The sequence below is a fragment of the Mauremys mutica genome, chromosome 2 (genome assembly GCF_020497125.1).
Source record: "Mauremys mutica isolate MM-2020 ecotype Southern chromosome 2, ASM2049712v1, whole genome shotgun sequence".
In the NCBI taxonomy this organism is placed as follows: Eukaryota; Metazoa; Chordata; order Testudines; family Geoemydidae; genus Mauremys; species Mauremys mutica.
Window position 1 is genome coordinate 133060309 of NC_059073.1, and position 18568 is coordinate 133078876.

Below are 18568 nucleotides of genomic sequence, written 5' to 3' on the forward strand. Positions count from 1 at the left end.
CGGTCAGGTACCTAACGCCCCTTCCCCCACTGCATCTCTAGTGCATAAATATCTTTGAAAAATCTAGCCCTTAAGCCAAATCACGTTAGAATAGTGACTCAGAACACACATCGTAACCCTGTTAACACAGATATCAAACAGGGTTACAGCATGGTTCTCAGACATGCTTGTGTGGATAGAAGCGTGTCATAAGTAAGGAAAGAACACACTGCAGCACAGTCTGGACCTATTACTGTACCCCCCTATATCTGCATGTTGACTCCTCCTCCCCATCCAAACACAGAGGGTCCTCAACAGCACTCCCTCACCTGGGGCTTGTAAAGGCCTTGTGACAGATGTTTGTTACCGTCTGCCTGAGGGATCAGGTGATCAGGCTGAGGCCACAGGATCTTTAGGGAGGATGTTTAAATTTGAAAGCTTTATTAATAAAATAATAAAAACAGCAGAGAGTGATGGGTACTCCTCACAAAGTCCAAGGTCCACACATGGAAAAGGGGCAGAAAGAGACCTATTCTCCCCCTCTCCCACTGACCATTGCTCTTAAACAGGTCTTGTCTACACAGGGATCATAAGCACTTTGGGGCCTTCTATGTGCCCTGTACAGCACCTTGCATACTTTAGGCATTGGGAGATAATTTGCACAGGAATGTTGAGTGAGCACATGCTCCAAAGCATGTGCAAGCATCCAGGGTTGCTATATGGAGGGGTGGGGGGTGGAAAACAGGTCCAGGAAATCTATATTGCCCTACCTAGAGTTGTCACACTGAGAAGATCAGTGAGTATCATTCCTTCACCTGAGACCAAGGGGGAATGTTTCTTGATAGATGGTCTTTATCCTCTTGGAAGTTTTATACAGGTGCATAAAAATGTCCAAGTACCCACAGCATGCCTCCCTCTGGGAATTGCATAATTGTCCTTTAAGATCCAAGCCAGCCAACTACTGCCTGATTTTTATTTAAATTGTCCTTGGAGGGAAAGTGGCCAGAAACACTATCACTTTGAGTGGAGCATTTCAGTCTCCCGTGCTCAGAACACTGATGCAATTGCAATTTTATGCAAATGATTTATTAAGAAGCATTTGCAGCCCCTCTGCATTTTGCTAGGAAGGCAACATTGCCTAGAGAGACTAGTGCAATGGAAAAAAGCATCGCCCCAGAAACAGCTATCAAGCATCGTTGCATATCCACTCATCAGGACACTTGAATGGCTCAGAGTGCTACTCCTTGGGGGTATTATTCAAGTTTCTGCCCAGGAACTTTGCTTGAGCTCGGAAGATGCTTCTGTTGCAAACAGTTGCCATTTGAAAGGTGACAGCAAGTCAGTCAATCAAGTACTTAGTGAGCTGGCTGCCTTTGTCCAGAGTACAGGGAAAGTTTAAAAAAAATAATGTAAAGAATTTAGAGATGAGCTCAAATGGCTGAATTTTGCCACCCAAAGCCCAGGACTGATCAGAGTGAGTGGTTGAGTGCGAGCCTGTCTCTAGCAGATATGATCGATTGGCTCAGGAAGCATACAAGACCATGGGTCAGATCCCCAGCTGGTGTGAACTGGAGTGAAACAGAGTCAACTTCAATGGAGTGACTTAAACTAACTGGGGATACAGCCCAGGGCATCTTATTTTTTGCCTTTGGGTTTGAAATAAAATGTAGCAGTCTTCCAATATATGCTAAGGGCTATTATAAGAGAATGGTGATCAATTCTTCTCCATGGCCACTGAAGCTAGGACTAGCACCAACAGGCTTAATTTGCAGCCAGGGAGATTGAAGTTAGTCATAAGGTAAAACCTTTCTAACTAGAAGGATAGTGAAGTACTAGAACTGGTTTCCTAGGGAGGTTGTAGAATCCCCATTGTCACAGCTCAGAGCAATCACACCTATATTCCCCCTCTATGGTCCACCAAGGGCTCCTGATCTCAGGCTTGGTCTCTCCAGCCATCACCTCATTGGGCAGATGTGCATCTCTTCCCCCCTGGCCAGGGTTTTCTATTGCTGCACAGTTCCCTGCCTATACTGTGAATTCCACAGCGAGCCAGACTGTTTAAGCAGGCCGGCTTTGCGGTTTTTCCTCAAAAGCTATAAACAGCTTAATTGCCTACAGTGAAGTCACCACCCAGCTCTTTCTGTGCAAGCACGTTTATTCTTAATGTTTTCTCTGTAATGCTTTTACCTTAAAACAATAAGAGCTGACATGCATACAGCTTACCAGGAGGTCACCCAACCTCCAACAAGGGTCTGGCAAGTCAACAGTCCTTCAAACCCCACAACAGGGTTCTTCAGTGGTTACAAGTTCATAAGGGCTTTTGCTCAGAACAAGACCTCCTCCCATGAATAGGTCAAGTCCCTCTATCCCTTCCCAGGATGGATTGGGGCCTCCCTTGGACAGAATGTCCTGTCCAGTTGGTGGATCAGAAAGCAGATCCTGAGTCAGTTCTAACTCAGGCTATTTAGCCAAAGTCCTTTTTTGGTCTATGTGAGCCTCTCTAGGTGGTGGTACCTCCCTGGAGGGGTTACAACTAGGGTGACCAGACAGCAAATGTGAAAAATTGGGACAAGGGGGGGGGGTAATAGGAGAAAAAGACCCAAAAATCAGGTCTGGCCCTATAAGAATCAGGACATCTGGTCACCCTAGTTACAACCCAAGTCAACTTGTCCAATCACCCCCCATGGTTTAGTCCCTGGAGGGCTGTAGTTCCCCTTCTCTATGGAATTACATATGATCCTTGGTCAACAGTGATACATAATCTTATTAAATTAAGGTTTGTCCAGGATATCGCAGGAAATTACCCTATCTATAATGCCCATCACTGGAGGTTTTCAAGACCTGGTTAGACAAGCATTGGTGAGAGATGGCCAAGGTATACTTAATCCTGGCTCAGTGAGGGGAATGGGTTAGAAGACCTTGAGGTCACTTCCAGCCCTACATGTCTATTATTCTATGTTTTCCACTCTGGAACCTGGGTGAGGAATAGCAAGGGAACTTGTGATTTACCAATCCTCAGCAGCTAACACAAATCCTGCCCCCCTCCCTGCTAGTCAGACAGATAAGGAGTCGCAGACAGTAAAGTCAATGGCAGTGGAAGATGCCTGTAGTCACTGGGGATTTAGCTATACGGGTTCAGCAGTGCTTGCAGCCTGCCGGCAAATCGCCAGGCAAACAGATCCAATTAGGCAGCCATACCTAGGCATAAACAACAAGCTAATGGGGAGTGAGGTGTCGCTCAGGACTGGAGTCCTGTTTCTTCGGTCTCTCAGGCTCCATTCAATGCTCATGTTTAAATGAGGAGCTGGTAATTATGCCACAGAGGATCTTTAACACAACAGGGCATGAAGGAGGGCACTGGAGTGATACAAGAAGAGAAATTCAGTGAACCTGGAAAAGCAAGAGATGTCTCCCTCTCAAAGAAAATTAATTTGTCACCTGCCTCTTCTAAACCTGACCCTCCTCTCCCCTTCGTAATTATGTGTGCCCTGTGCCCCTGCAATCTGACATCTGAGAGCTAAAGTACACCCCAGCTCCATGAATCATATCAGAAGTGGGACTCAGATTAAGGGAACATCACAGGTCATAGACAGGTTTCAGAGTAGCAGCTGTGTTAGTCTGTATCCGCAAACAGAACAGGAGTACTTGTGGCACCTTAGGCCTGGTCTACACTAAAAAGGGGGTTCGAATTAGGGTATGCAAATTCAGCTACGGGAATAGCATAGCTGAATTCAAAGTACCCTAATTCGAACTACTCACCCGTCCAGACGCGGCGGGGTCGAACTCCGCGGCTCCAAGGTCGACTCCGCCACCGCCGTTTGCAGTGGTGGAGTACCGGAGTCGACCGCGGCACTTCCGGAGTTCGAACTATCGCGTCTAGATCAGACGCGATAGTTCAAACTCCGAGAAGTCGAACTCACCGCGTCGACCCGGACGGTAAGTGTAGACTAGCCCTTAGAGACTAACATTTATTTGAGCATAAGCTTTCGTGGGCTACAGTATGCATCTGAAGAAATGTGCTGTAGCCCACGAAAGCTTATGCTCAAATATATGTGTTAGTCTCTAAGGTGCCACAAGTGCTTCTGTTCTTTTCACAGGTCAGAGTTTCTAACATGCCGGGGTTTCATATCGCTTTTGGTACATCTCAGAGCTCTACAAGAGCTACTGACAACCACACAAGGGGATGGAGCCTTCGCCTCGTTCTGAGAGACATCCTGGATGTTTGCTCAGCACTGTACAAACTGGAGAGGAAAACACTCTCTGCTCCCAGGAGTTACTAGTCTGGAACAGACAATGTGCATTTTAAGTGTTTTCAAGTGTCAGACTAGACACCTTGTTACTATAGTCCCACATTCAGATCCCCCTCCACCTCCAACACCCACCCTTAGAGCTAGTCAGCCCTCTCCCCTCATTGCTAAGTGACTGGAGAAAGAAGCTTTGCAACAGGCCTGGATGACTGAGTCAAGCTATTCTGGACCAAAGGGAGCAGTGAATCCCAAAGCCATGTTGTGCCCCCACCGATGGGCAGCGGCTTCCTCATGTTGATACGACTAAGACTCCAGCTTGAGTGTCTCCGCTGATCTCAGCCTGGTGTCATTGATTCACTTTTGCAAAGCAATAGGAGTGTTTTTTAAACAAAGCCCCAGCTCAGCAGCAGAATTCGAGCAGGCAAAACACCCACACCAATGTTTATATTCAGAGACAAAAAGTATCTGACAGGCACAGCATTCAACTGTCATTAGGAGCGACTGCAGAAACCTTCCTCTTCAAAAACCCCCTTCCGCCGGTGCAAGACAGATGTTCAACACTGACCCCTACCTATCCAAACATGACCCCTTATGAGTTAAAAACCCCATTAAAAAAAATATCAAGCAGTGAGCCAAAGGGGGGGGGGGAAGGGAAATACCTCTAGAGGTTTTACCTTAGAAGGGAGAAGAGACTGTGAGCTCCACTAAGGAGCTGGTTATTGCTATTGATTTACAGAAGGCGCTTAGTTATTACAGCAATGGGAGGAAAAAACCCTTCAACAGACAGGCAGGGTTTGAAATACAGCCGCATGAGTCTCCCACCCCAGCTCAAAGAACCAGGTGTACTTGTGGCACCTTACAGACTAACAAATTTATTTGAGCATAAGCTTTCGTGGGCTAAAGCCCACTTCATTGGATGCATAGAATGAAACGTATAGTGAAGAGATTGTGTGTGTATATACATACATACATATACACATACACACACACACAGAACATGAAAAGGTGGGAGTTGCCCAACCAACTCTAAGGCCTGGTCTACACTAGGACTTTAATTCGAATTTAGCAGCGTTAATTCGAACTAACCGCTCAACCGCACTAAGAGGCTAATTAATTAAGATGAGCTATTGTCAGCAGGAGAAAAAAAACTTTTGTAGTGATAATCAAGATAGCCCATTTAAGACAGTTTGACATGAAGCTGTGAGGATAGTTAACATGGGGAAATAGATTCAATGTGTGTAATGGCTCAGCCCACCCTAGCTCAGCATGCAGAGTGCTTTTACTCTTGATATTGCAATGCAGGATTCCTCAGCTCGCTGACCCATCTGAGAGCAGTAAGATGTGAGCAATGTTGCTTTACCACCTAGTTCGCCCAGTCTATTGACTAGTGGGATTTAACATTGCCAGACCCTTCAGAAACTGAATTATTTTTGGGGGGCTTTAAATGAGCTTAAGAGTGTGTCTGGATCTTTGGCAGCAGGGGGAAATCCTCTTAAGGCTAAGCAGATGCAGAGAAGATGAGGCTGCAAAGAAACAGAAACGGGATATAGATTCCAGGATCTGTTCAGCAGGAAGAAGCCCTGCAGAGGCCCCAGAGCTGCAGAGGGAGGTGAACACCACAATGAGCTATGCGTGGGATTTGCAGAGCTGCATAGAGAATATGGATGCCCAGGCCAAGATTTTTGAAGATATGCCCATGAGAGCCTATTTCAGCACTAGAATCAAAGCAGTCTGATTTTCACACGCAATGAGAACCCAGCAGCTTCCACTGAAGTCTGGAATTTGTGGGTCTCAGCACTTTGGAAATGAGGCTTCTTATTTAGAGGGTGGCATTTCCAGAAGGAAATAGGACTTGAATGCCCAAATCCCCTGATTTTGAGGGAATTATGTGCCCCGCAAGTCCTTGAAACTTTTGGAAATCCCATCCCAAGTGTCTATGTCCTGAGGTGCTTATGTTCAGGCAGCCAGGTTTGGGAATTTTGGTGTCTTATTGGTGACATTTTACATTAATATGATAGTTATAAATAGTTAGAAAAGGGTCTAATTTCATCAGCATGTCACAGATGAGTCACATGATGATTGTTATAAGCAATATTATTTATCTATCTGTTGGACCCTGTAACGAGTTGGGACTCACCCCTGCAGCACCTCCTGCTGGTGACTCTGGGAATTAGCTCTTTCCAGTGGAGCGCCCCCTCTTGGTGGTGTCCCGTCCGTTGTTCTGTCCTCTGTCATCTCTGGACCCGTGTTGCTGCGTGCTCGGCGGTGTCCTCTGTGAGGCCACTGCCCTCCGGCAGTGCCCCTTAGTCCATCTGCGCCCCCTTCCAGTGGTCGGTGATTAGCAGTCCCACACCTCAGTCCTTATGTCCAACCACCCTTGAGTCCAATCCCTCTTGTCAGGGATCTGGCATAGCAAGATGGCCACTCCCTACGGCCAATGGCTGGGTGCACTGCAAGGAGTGAAGTGGGGGGGAACCCAGGCCCGCCCTCTACTCTGGGTCCTGGCCCAGGGACCCTCCGGCGTCAGCCTCGCTGTCCTTCTCTCCCCTTCGGCTGTCTGTTTCCCTGGGCCGCTTCCCCTACGGCCCCTTGCACCCGCTAGGCCCTTCCCTTCAGGGCCTGCAGCCTGGCAGGCTACGGGTTCAAGCTCCCTAGCCTCCCCAGCACTGCGCTGTCTGCGGTGCTAGTCTCCTCTCTTGGAGACTGACCTTCCCCTGTCAAAGGCCTGGGACAGACTGACTGCTCCAGCTCTGGGCAGAGTTTATATACCTCTGAGCCTGGCCCTGATTGGCTGTCTCTAAACTGGGCCCTAATTGGCTCACAATAAGCCCCTTGCTGATTGGCTCACAATAAGCCCTGTCTGCACAGGCACCCTGGCCTGCTGCAGCCCGTTCTCACAGGGAGTGGGGCAGTCCGCCCCACTACACACCCAAACAAATGGAATAACTATTTAGTAACACACCTAGCAACCACATCATCCTTCAACTCTTTACAATGTAGTCTTAATATAAGAAACACTCTTTTATTTGTTAATTAATAGGGCTCCCAAGATGGTCCCTAGCATTGATTAGAATTCACTGAAGACCCAGGCAGAGCTTGGCTGTGCCTCAATGCAAACAAGCAGATTGTGTGTTTTATAATGAGATTTCAGGCAGGTCCTTTGAAGACTTTCCAAATCCTGGACTCTGCTTTGTGGCGATTCACAGAGCAGAAACATCTCTTACAAGGACACCTGTACTAAGGCTCCTCATCCTGGAATGCTGGCTCATTAACATTTCCATCTATTAGACTATGCTTCTCAGGTACAAAACCCTCACCTCCCTCCTTTCCTGCCACATCAAAACCTGTAAATTGAAGAGAACAAAGTGTTGCTGTTTACAAAGAATTTTCAAAAACATCTTACTGCTTATAAATATAAAAAGCAAACTACACACACATCTCCAGTCTTCTCAACCAAGAATGGATACCAGGCCTAGAGAGGGGCTCTTTGTAGAAGTGTAGACTGTAGGGAGGATTTTTCAAAGCATAGATTCTGAGTGTTGGGTGTAGAGATCACTTGTTCATGATCTTTTCCCCCTCCTTTCACTTGTGCATGCAAACAAGATCTTGGGGGCAGGGGGGAAGGTTATGTTCACATATATGCAAGCCTTAGGGCACAAAAGTGATGTGTGCAAGTGATTGTGTGCAGAAAGAGGAGACTGGTTGAGAAACACCTAAGGCTGAACTTTCAAAGGTAAGAGGCCAGCAGGTCTAACATAGCCAATCTATTTCCACGTTGCTTGCTGCAGGCAGTTTGAGACCTTGGTCTGTTTATTATGCAGCCCTAATCATTAACACCCTGTTGTGCTAGGCATGGCACCCAGATAACAGATTGTTATTCATAAAAGGCTTACAGTCTAGCTGAAAAATCTCTGCAAGCATGAGAAGTTCTAAAACCTGTGCTAAAGCTTTTGAAGTTCTGGCTCTGCCATGAACAAACCCAGTCATTTACTATGATTAACATTCTAGAGTTAGAGAGCACATGGGAGAACATTGCATTAGTTACTTACAACACAAACACACAATGCACCCCTAAACAGCCGGCAGGGAAAAATAAACAATTTGCTGTAAGAAACAAGCAAATATTGTCATGCGCACCTGGCAAGGAAGAGAAAACGGTGATCTGACATTTCAAGAAGTGGCACAAGAAGCTCTCAATCTGTGAAGGAAAATATAAGCATGTTAGGGATCAGAGGAGACAAAACCACCACCTTGGTACTGAAGACAGACTGACAAGCACAATGGCTGTAGAAAATCTAAGGGACAGGGAGCTTGAAGTGGGGAATGCTGAAAAGGCCCAGAAAGATAAAGAGGTGAACATTAAAGGGAAGCAATATGATTGTGATCCCAGTACTGCACATGCTGCCTTAGTGAACCCACCCAGAATGGCTCATCTACAGTAGGAGATTATGGGGGGGAGGGATAGCTCAGTAGTTTGAGCATTGGCCTGCTAAACCCAGAGTTGTGAGTTCAGTCCTTGAGGGGGCCACTTAGGGATCTGGGGCAAAATCAATATTTGGTCCTGCTAGTGAAGGCAGGGGGCTGGACTTGATGACCTTTCAAGGTCCCTTCCAGTTCTAGGAGATAGGATATCCCCATTATTTAAAAAAAATGCTGCACCAAGATGAGCCTAGTGGAAGATCATAATCAGGGCATGTTGCTTTTTAAGTGACCCATGAACCTGCAGGAAAACATTTCCCAGCATGGCCTAGGGGCAGGCTTCACTAAGACAAAGCATGTCTGGAGAAAGGAAGCGAGGAGGATTTCTGAAGGGGGCTAGGCCCCTCTTGTTCCAGCACTCACATCTCCCAGTTATTTTAGCAGGATTTCTGGGTGCTTGTGCCTCTGAAGTCAGGCTGGTGAAGGAGCAGGTAAGGAAGGGGGGGAAAAAACCACTCATTTGTCATCCAAAAATGGATTGTAGATAAAGAAAATTTGAAACTTTGGAAGTATAAGTTCTGCTTGGCTCAGACACATGCAAATTTGGGGCTGCGGCAGGTCTGAGTTTACTCCTAGAAGCAGAGCAAGTAGTTGCATTCATCTCTGGGCTGGGATGCTTCTGGATGCATGCACCTTACAACCAAAATAAATAAGATGTGTTCCTGCTTCAGAAGGCTGAGATGGATCCTTTTTTGACTTTCATTAGAAACATTTTAGATTTAGTTTTCCCTTGGAAAACAATCATCAGAGGTTCTAATGAGGGAAAGACAAGGGCCTGGGAAATATTTCACCAAACCCAGCATTAAAAAAAAGGTTTTTTGGACACCCCAAAGCTTCCCCACAGTCTTCCACCCTTCTGGGAAGCCCCATGTGATTCACCTTTCAAGGAGTCCATTACAGTTAGGGATAGACCTGAAGCAAACCCCTGGCTCTGAACTTTTCCAAACTGTGGAGTGTTGGAAATCCAGATCCAGGTTGTGTGCCTGGGCCCCATCTGTCATGATAAACTCTGCCTTTGTTCAGGAGCTCTATTACAAAGTTAGTATTTTGTATCTGACATAATTTGTGCTGTTTTTATCTTGGCATTAACATAACCTACCATTGTGTGCAACGTGAGAGCCATGTTTACCACATCTGGCACAGGCTAGAGAAGGTGCTGATTAGAGCCTTGTGATTTGCTAATGCACAGCCATGGAGCTAGCAGGTGCTGAGCAGTAAATGCAAACTGCCACTTAACTGCCTTCTCCAGAAAGCCTCCCCTGACTTCTGATGGCTGCACTCACAGGAACACAGCCAAAGTTCAAATGCCTGTTATAACTTTCAAAAAGTTATAGTTTGCCTAATTAGCCATTTGGAACTGGATCCCAGACAACTAGCAGCAACATGCTTTGTAATTAATATTCTCTTCGCAGCAGTCAAAGCAGGTGTCTTTCCCTGGAGCGTGGATGTGTGCGCAGAGGATGACACATGCACATGGGGAGTTGGCTTGGTACTCCATTCAACAATGCAAAACACTGTGAACAGCCAGACAGAAAAGAAAAAGAAAAAGTCTTAAGGCTCAAAAATGCTCAATATTTTAAAGCAAGGAATGCTGAACATTCAGAAGGGCTATGCAAGGGAACAGCAGCCTCTCTGATCAGTGATACGACATGGCTCATTGCTGAAAAGGAAGGAGTCAACCTCCTCAAAACCTTGGGATTTCCTTGAAAGTAACCCAGGAAAGAAGAGCAGTTAATAAATGTCTGGTGCATCCTCTTCTCATTTAGCTGTGTAAACTATGCCTAATATGTCCTGAGAAAGAATCCTCTGGGGCAGTCTCAGGATGTACCTTCTCCTTTTCCACATGAAGCTTGAACTTCTCTTCCTGTCCTCGGAGGCTCTCTAGGGAGCGTTTCTCAAACCCAGCGCTGCACATGTTAACACCTATGGGTGGGGATTTCAAAAGTGCCTGAGCATGTCCACTTGGGAATTTGCTCCTAAATCTTAGATTTTCAGAAGCACTCATGTTGTCAGGGGAGTGGGGAAAACCTGCTTGAAAAATTAAGCATATAAATGTATCTTGTAGTGCATCCTGAAATTTGCTAATCTGAGTTCTGGGAGCTCTGTAAATATACCTCCCAGCTAGAGACCTCCGAACTCCGTCCCAGGATCTGACAGCAAGAACCTCCCAGCAGATCTTAAGTGCTGTGAAAACAGAAGGGGGAAGAGGGAGAGGCATCTGCCAGTGCCAGATGACTGGGTCCAAGATCATTCAACATTTTCAGTATTGTCATCAGTCACTCCAGCTGCATCCAGATGTGAACAGGCAGCTGATGCAGAGACCCAGCCACAGCACGACGTGCTAAGAGCCAAGTCACCTGCCCAACCGGAGATTCAGAATGATGGTCATGGCTGGGGTGAAGCAGCAAGTTAAAACTTCAGGAGAAGCAAGTTAACAGCGGACGTAGCAACAGAACAGTCCATCTGAATGAGGATAACTCTAGTCTCAAACAGTTCAGTCCACACATACAGCTGCATTTCACAAGCTTCCTTGTTCGCATGGTTTCCATGAAAGACAAAACGCTTCAATCCACAAAAGCATTAAAAAAAAAAAAAAAAGGCTTCCTCGCATGCCATTTCTCATTCCATGCAGGAAAATCTAGAATCAGTGCTGACACCTACTGATAGGAGAGGAGAGAGACCTGGACACATTTAATTAATTCTACAGACCTCGCAGCACCAAATGTGTAGGGAGAGGGAAGGGTATTCATTAGGAAAAAAACCTCTACATTTCTTAGCTCTCCTTGGTTTCAGTCGAGGGAGGTGGTGGGAGGACAAGATATCCCACAGCTCCACCCCTGCCTACATACCACCCAGTCCGCTCCCCATTTAGTGTCCTGAAGACACGTCCCCTGTAAATTTCCAACGAGGACTGAACCCAAAAGACTCTACAGACTCCACTCCAAGTTTTGCCCAGAGCATATTAGCTCCAATTATGCCCCCTACATCCATGCAAAGAGGGCACTGACTGACCTCCAGTTTGGATTACCCAGTCCTGTATGGGGCAGGGCTCCTCTGCTCCACTGTCCCCCCCCATTCCAGGTTCTTGCAGGAGTTGCTGCATGAACTGGTCATCTGCACTGGGGGAGGAATGGAGATTGGGCAGGCTTAGGCACAGAGCTACTGACTTGCCCACAGAACAACCACAACCAATAAAAGGCCCAGTCATCCTCCTTGCTATTGACTGTCAGAAGGTTCCCAGTACAGGGACATGGATTCACACCTCCTATTCTTGACTTCATACCTTCTATGATGTTGTCCTATGTGCCTGGAATAACCTTCCTCTTCCCAGATGCCATGGGTTCATCTCCACATTCAAACCTCCTTGGTCATGAAACTCAGCTCTCCTAGAGAGCTTTCCTCCCACACATCTCCCCTGTAGCCGATAGGCATAGGTATTTGCTAGGCCAGATATAGGTATCAGTTAAAGCAGTACAGTCCCCAGAGCCTGTAAGACAATAGCTTAGGTCTCAATGAGTTTGACTAAGCGCAAAGGAGCAGCCTTAGCTCCTAAGGTGTCACCAGACAGACTGTCATAAACAAGTGTAGCCAAAGTGCTGACAGAGCTACAAAATCCCACTTGATGCTAGCTTTGGATATTTTACAATAGGAACATCTGCTGATGTTCTGCCATACGAGCGCCATGGTAACCAAATGAGTTACATGCTCGTGAGCTTGAGGTAAACGGCATAGCAAATAATGGGAGAAGAGCCCCCCAATGTGATTAGGATGCAGAAGTTTAGATATGGATAGAGAGGACGGAACATGAATATTCAAGGTGGCCACATAATCCTATACAAGGATTAACCGTGGTTTAAGCTGTTAGGCTCTTCCTGGAATGGATCATCTGTCTCCCTGGTGTTAGGTCTCCACAAAGGATAATGTGAATATGCACATTGTGTGTTCTCAGTCTAGTTGGCTGGGTTGGCATGTTTGTGGCTTCGCTAACTGTGGTAATACAACTATTACAAATTCACATGGTCTCTTTTCATGGTGAGGGTCTCCTGTGCACACTGGGGTCCTCATCCTAGACATAACTAATAATTCGGGTGCTGATCTAGATGCAGTTGGACCCTGCCAAACCACGGAACATCAAACAGAGAATGCCTGATCTATGGTTGGTTATTTTAGGCAACACCAAGCTCATTGCTAAGGCTGGGAAGCAGCAGCAGTCACAACCCCATTGTACAGATTGGGAAACAGAGCAGGGACATGACCTGCCCAACCACAGCTCTGTCTGCTCTCACCCTTGTAGAACTGTTAAACAGCCAACGCGCCTCACGGCAGGGACCATAGAATTTCTCAAGTCTTTCACAGCCACACTTTATGGCTTAGTGGGAACCCTCAGCCTATAAACATAACAACTCTGTCATAGCTGGGCAATGCCAGAAACCTCCTAAGAAATCTCTTCCCATAAGAATTCCAGACCAAAGAACCTGGCTGCAGCAGAGTGTTTGGCTGCTTCTTGGACCTTGTTGGACACCCCTGTACCAGCAGCCATCAAACAGAGCTAACCTGCCCTCCCGGGTCTTTGCAGGACAGCTTCGCAAACAGATGTTAATGCTACCACTGAAAAATTAAGAGCTTGATTCATCACATCAAACACACTAGAGCCGGAGTGAGCATGCGCACTTTCTCCTCCCCCATTATCGCTTAGCTTGGCAAAGCTCCTGCACACCTATATTATTATTGTTGTTGTAAAAACTGTACTAAAAGTAATACCTTTCATGTCCATGCTAATCATGCATTGTCATAACATCCAATCAAAACCCCTAAGGTTAAAACATCTAATGTAAAATCTAAAATCCATGGCTTAATGCAAATAAAGGTTTAAAAATATTTGTTGTACTAGAAGTACAAAAGGGGGGAGTGTGGAAGTACAGAAAGAACTGACAGGGATTTGTAGGGGATCTTAATGCATGACAGTCTTTGTTAGCAAAAGTTAGGCTAACTGTAACCTTAATAATGCAAGATTTGTAAAAGCAAGGATTGTGTGAGGCGAGTGGAAAAGAACTGTGTGAGAAGTTGTTTTTTGACCTTGTGTAGATAATACGAAATGTAGACTGGAGTCTCTTAAGTAAAAAAAACAACAAGATATCAGGATGACCTATATATAAACAAAATGCAGCTGTTGCTTATTATTGTCTGTAACAAAAGTATAAATGCTGCTGTAATTGTTTACCTGTTGAGAGACCTGTCTAGGAAGGGGAGACCCTATGTCCTAGTGCACGCTCTCCCTGCTGTAGCTGCTAAACAGAATAAAGTATCTGACTCTGCTGCACCCAAACAAAAAGTGAGAACTGAGTTTTTCTCTGACATCCCCGTAGGGTGATCAGACAGCAAGTGTGAAAAATCAGGACAGGGGGTGGAAGGTAATAGGAGCCTATATAAGAAAAAGATCCCAAAATCGGAACTGTCCCTATAAAATCAGGACATCTGGTCACCCTATTCTCCCCCTCCCCCCAGCTACAAAAGCTGCCATGCTTGAAGTATGGCATCCCATCTGTTTGCACGAGACTAGGCAGAGAGAAAACAGAACACGCTTGAAGGGCTTAATTCCCCCTTTCCTTGGGGACTTTTCCAAGGACTTGAGCATGTTCTTGTGCAGTGGCTGAGCGTGCTGTCTGGAATGCACATAGCCACGGAGAGCAGCTGCACCCCAGCAGACATGGCGGGAGAGGCATTAGACATATTTGGGGGGGAGGGTTAAAATTCTTTAGTTCCTGGAATTTAAACTGCATTTTATTTTTGGCAAATATCCTTAAATAGGTCTGCACACCACACTCCATGCAAGGACATGGGACTAAGTGATGGAGTCAGATGTGATTATAATGGTCCCTTAAACTCTAACACTTGATTTGCATTGACAGAAAGGCCCCTTGCCACCACTCTGGTAGTGTAAGAGGGACTTGTAGGAGAATGCACTCCACACGTACCGGCTCGTGGCCGGGTGTGGCACACCAGGCTTTTCTCCTTTCGCACCCCCCTGGGAGCAGTGGCTCTGGCCCCACAGTGGTCAGTCTACCTAACTCCAACCAGGTCACTCAGTCTCACCCCTTTTGGAGTAACCAGAAGTCCAACAAGTGATGTTCCCAATTGTTAACATCTGGAGGTCTGCCCTCAGTCTGGGCCCATGGTCCTTAAACGCTCTTGTCCCCGGGCTTTCAAATATCCTTATACATCAAGGATTTCACGCCGCTTTCTTCAGCAGCTGGTAGGGGAACACAAGTCACTCAGTTCCCAGTCCAAGGACCCTATAAGCAGCAGCCAAGCTCTGCTCCATCAGACTCTGCTGCTGCCTCTGTGGACTCCTTCCTGCTGTAGCCGTTCTTCCAGGCTTGCTCAGCCCCCTTGTGGGCTCTTGTAATGAGCAAGACCTCCCAGTGCTTCTCCTTGGAGGTCCACTCCCTGCCTTTGGCTGCATTCCCAATCCACCACCCTCCGTTCCACTCTGCAGGCTCTTCTGCCTGTGTGTCCTACCCTGGCCGAGCTCCTCCAGAATCACCTTCTGACTCTGGGGTTTGGCCTCTGCCTGGGTGAGCCAGCTCTTCACCCTTACTCTGCACAACCCTCTGCACCAGCTCCTGCTGCTTCTTCCTGTTCCTCTTCTACCCCAGCCACCCCTTCTCATGTGTGCTTCCCTTCCTTGTAATCCACACCCAGCTCCTTCCCAGCTGGGCTGCATCTTTAAGCTTGCAGATGCAGCCAGCCCCACATGAACCCTCTCACTGTCTGTGTGGGGTGCACACCCCATTGCACCATGGAGAGTGAATGTAAATGTAATTTACTCCCACCTTAGAGCCCCTTTCCATTGCCAGAGTGGCACAGAGGGCCCTTAGTGTAAACAAGAATCAGGCCCTACCCAGCTATCCCTTGCTCAGGCAAAGCACCCACCAAATTCAATATGCATTTTGCCCAACTAGGGTAAGTAAGATGGTTCATGCAGTAGTGGCCATACAGCTATGCATTAAAAAGTAGGCTGTGCACCCAAAAGTTAGAGACGGAGGCCTCTGAGGCTAGATTTTCACAGGTCCCAGCCACCAGAATCCCAGGTCTCTAGCAGCTGCCAGCACTGAGCACCTGTGAAGACTCCTTGATAGCAGGATGGCTTCTGACACCGGCCACCTAAAAACACAGAGGCATCCAAGAGCTGTCATTTTGGAGGCTGGACTACAAGTTTGCACTGCAACATCTCACTGCTGGAGTAGTTAAAGAAAGTGAACCAGTTACTCAAATGCACTGTGGGAGGAAGGGATGCACTCTAGTAAGGCACTGTTCATTAAGTGCTTTAAGAGTCTTAGTTGAAAGGTGTAAAAACAAAAATTTCCTATTCATTGACACATCAGAAGAGCAGGCATTTGGCATGGTACATACACAGTCTCCTACTTCTGAGCTTTTATAAAGACACATGCATATACACAGCACTTGAAACAGTTTTTCCAGATCTTAGAGAACAAATCAATAGAACACGAGCAGTTCTGTTCCAAGATATGCATCCAACGAAGTGGGTATTTACCCACGAAAGCTCATGCTCCAATACATTTGTTAGTCTATAAGGTGCCACAGGACTCTTTGCTGCTTGTTCCAAGAGAAAAACCCAACCACTTACTTAAGGGCATGATTTGGCCGTGCCTAGAGAGCATTCTGCCTCGACAAGACAGCATCCACAAGCACTCATTTAAGCCAATAGATGGCGCTTGTTTACTATGTGATGGGCATTTCAGCTCAGAGTACACAACTCGGTGAACTTTAAAGTTTGCCATCTACATGGAGCTTCTTTCTTCTTTTGTGTCACCCTCCAACCCTCTCTCATGCCTCACCTGCCTAGTCCCCTTCTCTGGTCTTGCCCTGAGCTGACTTAGCTTCATTACTTGCAGTCCAGTCAGAGACCCATAAACCATTGCACCAATCTTTTGCACACCTTTCAGATGGTGCAAGGAACAGCCCAAAGGATTCTGGGGAGCACCTGTGAGCAGCAGCAGCTGCAAACACCTTGCTCTTGTTGTCTCCTAATAATTAGTTTGCTGTAGAGCTATTGTGTTTCTGTGAGGGGTTCCACTTGCCACCATAGCACCCCCTTAGCCCTGCAATGGCCTGTCTCCGGCTAGGCCTCCATGGCCGCACCCTCCAGCCAGGTAACTTTTCCAGCTCAGACCCCTTCAGGGCAACTGAATATGCAAATACATACCCAAACCAGTAATTCTTCTGCCCTCCTGGGCCACACTGAAGCTCTTTGCCTTACTCCCTGGCCCTGCAGAGTTCTTCTATGCTGCTTCTTCCCAGCAGGTTAGCCCACTGCCTCCCCTCACCAGGGACTCCCTGTTGTTTTCACCACACCCTTCCTGGGGCAGGGACAGGGGGAGAAGGAACAGACTAGGTAATCCGCCCTCACGCTGTCACAGCTGGGGTCACTAATGGTCATTAAGCCACCAGATCAGGCTCAGCTGGGGATAACTGCTACATCACAGGCAAGGCTGAACCCAACTCTTGTTACAGGGACAGTCAGCCAGTGACTGTTTCCAACAGGGAACATGACATCAAACTATTGCAGGTATAAAGTAGGAGGTAGCAGCTATATCTGAGGAGCCAATGAGGAAAGGTGGTCAGAGCCCATTAGTAAAGCCAGCGCTATCAGAGAGACCCATGGACTGTCAGTATTGCTCCAACTAGCTAAACCAGGCTCCCAACCACACCTTGCTTTAGCCACAAGGTCATAGCAGACTATTAGCAGTGTCTCCCCTTACCACCTCTCAGTTTGCAATAGGAACAAGGTCTTCTGGCTCCTAGCTCAAACCGCTTGGTGGAATCACCTCACGAGAAGGAGAAGAGCTGCTCTAGGCAGGCAAGAGAGCTGCTGTACTTCAGCATCTCTAACCATTTCCTAGATTCATGGCTGTCTTTGATGCTTCATCTGCCCTATGAGCTGAGCTAGACCATGAAATGCACCAGTTACTGTAGACCAAGCCCCCTTAGCCCCCTCCTCATACACTCTCAAGGGGGTTGCTTTAACCCCCTTATGAGATGATACCATCCTACCACCCCCAGAATAAGGAAGGGAAAACCTATCAAGACAGGAGTGCTTACCAGCTGGCATGGAGCAGGCTGCTACAAACAGAAACCAGTTAAAAACTCCCCATACCTGAACCACAGTACCAATCCTGCCAAATTTAAAGGGCCAGCCTCAACAAGGCATGCTGGTAAAAAATTCCTAAAAAGGGCATCCTTGGGCTGGGGAATATAAGTAGGGGCTATGTAGAAGAATGCACTGAAGGGGGTGGTGCTTGTGATGTCTTTTAATGAGCTATTTATGTAGGCGCTATAGACAGTTGAGAAAACCAGGGCTGGTCAGACATGATTAGATAAGCGACCCGGAGGGGCTTTGATGTTGCTGTTTCATATGCATTCTATTCAGAGATATAAATGTTCCTTAAGTCCCTCTCAGTCCAGATGTCTCAGATTCACAGGCTAGGACCAAACTTCAGGGAAGATGGACAGTAAGGGAAAAGGGAACTAAAGAGTAATAATGATGCTGATAAATCAGTACTTAACAGCTAACTGAAACACTTTTCTATGGTCTCTTAACCCAGAGGATGAGGTGACCGGCCATAGCTTGTGCTAGCCATGGCACAGCTTTATCTTTGGGGTTCTCAGATGTTCAGACATGACTTACAGTCCTATTCCAGTGGCAGGCTGGTGCTGAGTCTTTCTATGGCTGTGGTAGGTCAGACCAATCGCCCATCTAATCTGATATCCTGTCTCCAGTGTGACCAATTCTGGATACTTCAGAGGAAGGCATTAGCCCGGCTATCATGTACTGAATTGTG

The 18568-nt window shown here is 46.9% G+C and overlaps 1 long non-coding RNA gene across 1 annotated transcript; it reads right to left on the reverse strand.

Moving 5' to 3' along the window:
• Positions 1-7361: 7361 nt before the first annotated feature.
• LOC123363021 lies at positions 7362-17877 on the reverse strand. The gene is made up of 3 exons (XR_006576680.1): positions 17829-17877; positions 8364-8424; positions 7362-7570 (listed from the first exon to the last, which is right to left on the reverse strand). It is a non-coding gene; the product is annotated as an uncharacterized LOC123363021 (long non-coding RNA).
• Positions 17878-18568: the final 691 nt, after the last annotated feature.